A 6,222-nucleotide genomic window follows, 5' to 3' on the forward strand; every position below is an offset into this window, starting at 1 on the left:
TTGTGTCACATTATTCGAATTAAAAGCAATCAAGACTCACGGTCATGCTAGACTCCGGTGCATAGATAACCGTCACCATGCCTATACACCGTACTCCACATTAGCAAGTAGCAAATATCATCCTAATCCTATTCCCTCAAGCCAAAGTTAGAACAAACACTTACCTCGAATGCTCCAAACTCAACTCACGCTTCTAGTATAGCTTTACCTCTTGATTCCACCACCAATCCGCTCGAATCTAGTCATAAGTTACTTAATCACATTAATAATTACTAAATGAATCATCCCCAATGCATGAAAATAGATTTTTCAAGGTTTTTCCCAAAAAGGTCAAAAATACCCCCGGACCCACGTGGTCGAAACTCGAGGTTCGGACCAAAACCCGGTTACCCATTCTCCCACGAATCCAAATATATGATTTGTTTTGAAATCGGACCTCAAATTGAGGTCCAACTTCTCAATTTGTAGAAAACCTAGGTTCTACCCAAAACACCCAATTTCCCCCATGAAAATCTTTGATTTGAATTTGAAATCATGTTAAAAGATGTCAAGGAATAAAGAAATTAAGTTAGAAATCACTTACCAATCGTTTTGGAGAAGAAAAGTTGTTTGGAAAATCGCCTCTTAGGTTTTGGGTTTTTGAAAAGTGGATAAAATGACTGAAAATCCTGAATTTATATATATATGCTGGGGGCTGGCGCGGACCGCGCAGAAATGCACCGCGGCCGCGTGGCTGCCAGCGCGAACCGCGCGGAAATGTACTGCGGCCGCGCCAAGGGAGGGAAGAAGTGGGCTCTCTGAACCCACCCAACGCGGACAGCACTGATTTGGTGCGCGGCCGCGCTGGTCGACCTGGCTACCGACCCTCTGAACCCCCACCACACGGACCGCACAGAAAAGCATTGCGGTCGCGTGGCTGCCAGCGCGGACCGCACGGAAATGGTCGCGGCCGCGCTGGGCCTGCAACACCTGAACCTGCATTTTTTTTTAAGTCTAAGACCTCCCGGGCCCCACTCAAACTCACCCGATCCCTCGGGGCTCCAAACCAAACACACATATGATCTTAAAAACATCTTACGGTCTCATTTGTGCGATCAAATCGCCAAAATAACATCATATACATAGAATCAAGCCTCAAAACACATGATTTTCTTTCAACTTTCATAAAACTCAAATTCCCCATTTTAAGTCCGAAACACGTCATATGACGTCCGTTTTTAGCCAAACTTTACAGATAGTGCTTAAAACATATTTAAGACTCGTACCGGGCGTCGGAACCAAAATACGAGCCCGATACCACAGTTTTCTGATCAATTTTCTTCTTCATTTTCCTTAATTAATTTCAGAAAACAATTTCACACAAAATTTTATTTCTCGGGCTTGGGACCTCGGAATTTAATTCCGGGCACACGCCCAAGTCCCATATTTTTCTACGGACCCTCCGGGACCGTCGAATCACAGGTCCGGGTCCGTTTACCCAAAATGTTGACCGAAGTCAATATTATGCATATTAATATCAAAATCCATCAAAATTTTCACATAATTCACATATTCTAATATAAAAACTTTCCGTATACGCGCCCGAACTGCGCACGCAAAATGAGGCAACTAAAAGCGAGGTTTTCAAGGCCTCGGAAGCGCAGAACAAAGAAGAACTACGGTGATGACCCTTTGGGTCGTCACACGATCATACTCCTAAGTCATAAATCACCTCCCGAAGCTAAACGAAGCATCGGAACTCACATCCGAGCCCTCTAACTCATAAGTCAACGTCCGGTTGACTTTTCCAACTTAAGCCTTCTTAAAAGAGACTAAGTGTCTCATTTCTTACCAAAATCACACCAAACGCAAACCAATCAACTCGGCCACATAAAACACGGATAACGAAGCATAAAGAAGCAGAAATGGGGAAAACAGAGCGGTAACTCATGAGACGACTGGCCGGGTCGTCACATAAAGAGCACTAAAGACAAAAGATAAAATGACAAGGCTAGTATACAGAGCAATTATGTTGGCGTACCTATGAGAAAAACAAGAGAGTAAAGAAGATGTGACAGGAAGAAATGCTAGTTGTACTAAAAGACAAAAGTGACAAGTGACATAAAGTAGAGAAGATGTGATAAGAGGTAATGTTAGTTGTGCTAAAAGACAAGTTAAAATTTTGAGTGGAAGAAAATGTTACGAACACGAAAGGAATCTCCGACCAAGTCATATGAAGATGGGGCCCAATGAAGTACCCTACAAGGATGGACAAGATAGATTTCAAAAGAGTTTGGAATTCATTTTTCAAATCCGTTCAAAAATTTAGCTATAAAAGGGAGAAGAAAGCAGAAGAAAAACACTCTGAAGAAAACCCCTCCATCCAACTTTTCATCATCAATCAAAATTCCTCTCCCAAAACACTTTGTAAAATATTTCTTTATGAATACTTTAGTAGTTCCTCCTCTAAGCTTGTAAAATAAATAAGTCTTTATGCTTATGTGTGATCGTTTTTAATTCTCAAAGCTCAATAGACTTTTTCGGGTTTCCCGAAAGGGAAATCTCTCTCCTATAAGCATGTAAGTTACTCATCTTTATCTAAATTATGTTTCTGCTAGATATTACCCCTGTTTATTTTAAAAAAATTTGTTATTCTGTATAGTTTTATGTTTCATGTTCATATGTTCAATTATTAGATATCACTCTTGGTATATGGTTAGCTTCCCAATCTTAACAATTATGATGGATTAACCTTTAAATTCCTAGGAGAATCTGGTTAAGTAAAACCCAAAAACAATTAAGAAGGGTATAAATGTTTAACCATGGCCGGGATGAGGTTAAAGAAATAAGAGTTAAGAAAAGTGTTAAAATCTTTAACAGATTGGGAAGAAGAGATGAACAGAGTGGATTAAAAAAAGTAGTAAAGTTCATAATTTAGATAATATGGTAACTATACAAGTCTAGAGAATAAGAGAGTACCGAGTAAGATTTTCACAACATAAGAGTTTAATCACAAAAAATAATTTTATTGTTAATGTCCAATAATTGTAATAACTATACAAATCCAGAAAGTTTTGCTAGGAGCCTTACTCAAAGTTTGGAAGAATTTATATTAGACATAGAAACCGGATTTTATTCAATAATAGATTTGGCCGTACATTTTATATATCTACAATACAATAGTAATATTTGTTCGAATATATATAGAAAACAACTGCATTTGATATTGTTAATATTATCATACCATCAATCATATCATCTATACCATCTAAAAAAACAATTTTAATTTTTTTAACCCTAACTTTTTAGACAACTTTAACTGACTTTAACTTTTTAACTCCTTTCATGTCGTTTCATTTAAACGCATTTCAGTCCGGAACAAAAATCCATCCATGATTTCGGAATCCTTACTCATACGTCCTCCTTCGCATTAATGCAGCAATGTGATGAAATTTCTTGTGTACTTTCATGACACATGACTCAAATGTCGATGTAATGCATACCTATTACCTATATTGGGAAATCTTACTTATTATTGTACCTTGAATATCCTTCCAACCAAGGACCCGTTTGGTCATGAATTTTGTCAAAACAAATTTGGAATTTATTTGGCAAATTTATATTTAGCCATAAATTTTGTCCACATTTTGGCAAAATCACAAATCCCAAAATCACTCCAATTGCTGATTTTGGGCCAAAATCCCAAAACTTGGGAATTATATACATATTTTTTTCAAAATAAAGTTGGGAAATATATTTTGAAAACGTATGTCCAAACACATTTTCATCTTCAAACTAAACTTCACCCAAATTAGATTTTTTAAAACAAATTTGGGAATCTATGGCCAAACGCTAGCTAAGAAAGGAGAATAAGAAATCAATAGCTTTTGCACATATCCATCACTTAAAGTATAGGGGAAGTGCACAGTTAGTTACTAATTAGAGATGTCATTGCTCTTTAGCCATCGTTTAAAATGTATTTACTCTTTAGTCAGTGCCTAATAAATTTTTGTCCGCCCGGACGAAAATATCCTTGTGCTAGACTTGGGTGTTGTGTAAATATTAAGGACATGGTGTCCTTAACTTCATGAATGATGTGTAAATATTAAGGACAAAATGTCATATTATGTCCTTAACTTCATGTGTGTGGTGTAAATGTTAAGGACATAATGTCTTTAACTTGTATTTGCACCTTTTGTTGGTAAATTTTAGGACCTCATATCCTTAACTTTATATATGCAGTGTAAATGTTAGCGACAAAGTTAGGGATGACAAATGGGACGATGCGGGTACATGGCTGTGCGAGTTTATGACTATGCGGGATAGGGCGGGTTTAAAGCTATGTGGGGCGGGCGGGTACGGGGTGGGTTAAAATATTTTTTATAAAAACTGATGCGGGGCGGGTTGCGGATCTATATGGGTTTATGCGGGCGTAAGAATTTTTCTTCTTATTTTGAGTTCCATGTGACCACCATGTGACCTATAAAACTTGCTTCTAGACAAATTGCTAATCCACTTTGGAAAAAGAAAATATAAACAATTTGTTTATTATATTAATAATAATTTTATGATATAGTTCATTAAAGATAATACGTTAATACTACTTAACGATATTTTAATAATCTGAAAATAATATTTTCACAAAAACTAAAAAATAATAGTACAATAACACTATTTTACAATGATTACACGCTATGTCATCATACATTGCTTCATTTGGATTCTTTTCATTCCAAATCACAATGCTAGAATCAATACTGTTTTTCTTTTTTATTGAGATTCAGCACTTAAGAAACAAAAATAATTAAATTTTTTGATTGATTAAGTTGAAAATTCCAGCCAAAATATAAAAAGGAATTAAGTAAACAAAATCGGAAAAAAAATATTGGTGCAGGGCGGGTGGATGCGGGTGTATGTGGGGGCGGGTGGACGCGGGTGAAAATACTACGCGGGGTGGGGCGGGGCGTGTTGAGATCTTCGCGGGTTTATGCGGGTTTCCCCCGCAACCGCACCGCACCACACCGCTTGTCATCCCTAGATATAGTGTCCTTAACTTTATGAGTGTTGTGTAAATATTAAAGGCATGGTGTCCTTAACTTCATGAATGCTCTGTAAATATTAAGGACAAAGTGTCATGTCAAGTCTTTAACTTCATATGTGCAGTGTAATTGTTAAGGACATGGTATCCTTAACTTCATGTGTGCAGTGTAAATGTTAAGGACAACACGCAGCACTCGTGAAGAAAGAGTAAAAATATCTTTTTATATTAATTTTAATAAAGTAGTAACTATTTTTGCTTAACATTAAAAATACTGAATAAAAACTAAATATCATATCAAGAAGTGGCTATCCCACGCTATTTCTGCTAAAATAAACAGACGTGTGGACTTATCGCTTTCCAACATTATTATAGTGGATAAACAATCTTTATTCTAATCGGATTCCTCATTCCTTCTATGTAATACAAAGTCAATGGGCACAATTATAATGACAAATTAACAATAAAAGTATCATTCAAAGAATCGAAAGTTACTCCTTTTCTATTGGCGCCAACAGATTTAGGCATAAGTTATTGCCTATAGGATAAAAAAGAAAATGCAACTAGTACTAACAAAAATCCGATATATTTCGCCCGTACTTGTAGGTGAGAAATTTTTCATTTTGTCATTTAATTTAATTGCTCCCTTTTTATTTCCTAGTGTAACGCGAATATGGTTTAACGTAATAGGCAAGGCCGGGTCTAAGGTTATCACAAGTAAGGCTTGTGTCTTACGTTCCAAAATTTGGGGACCCCATTTTTCAGAAATAATAAGTTAACAAGTTTTTTTAAAAAAGATAATAATATTTAGTACTTTTAATAATTAAATTGAGTTTTCTATAATAGTTGCATCAAAGAAAATAAATTTTTCAAAATTATATTTGCTAAAATTTAACCTAAAATCAACAATATCTCAAAAAAGATCAAATAGGTTGGCTATACTATCAATTAAAAAGAGAATTATTAGAGAAAATCGATCATAAAAAATTATTAACAACTTTGCATCTCAAAAAGCTAAAAAAGTAATTCAAATAAAAATATATATCATAATATTCTTTTAAAAATTTAGGCCTTAGAACTTTGCACACAATATTTGTCCTATTACTTTAATAAAAAAAAGGGCAGCCCGTTGTACTAAGCTCCCGCTATGCACGTATCACGACCCAATTTTCTAACCCGGTCGTGATGGCGCCTCTCGTGAAGAC

Source organism: Nicotiana sylvestris, chromosome 6 (assembly GCF_000393655.2).
Source record: "Nicotiana sylvestris chromosome 6, ASM39365v2, whole genome shotgun sequence".
Lineage (NCBI taxonomy): Eukaryota > Viridiplantae > Streptophyta > Magnoliopsida > Solanales > Solanaceae > Nicotiana > Nicotiana sylvestris.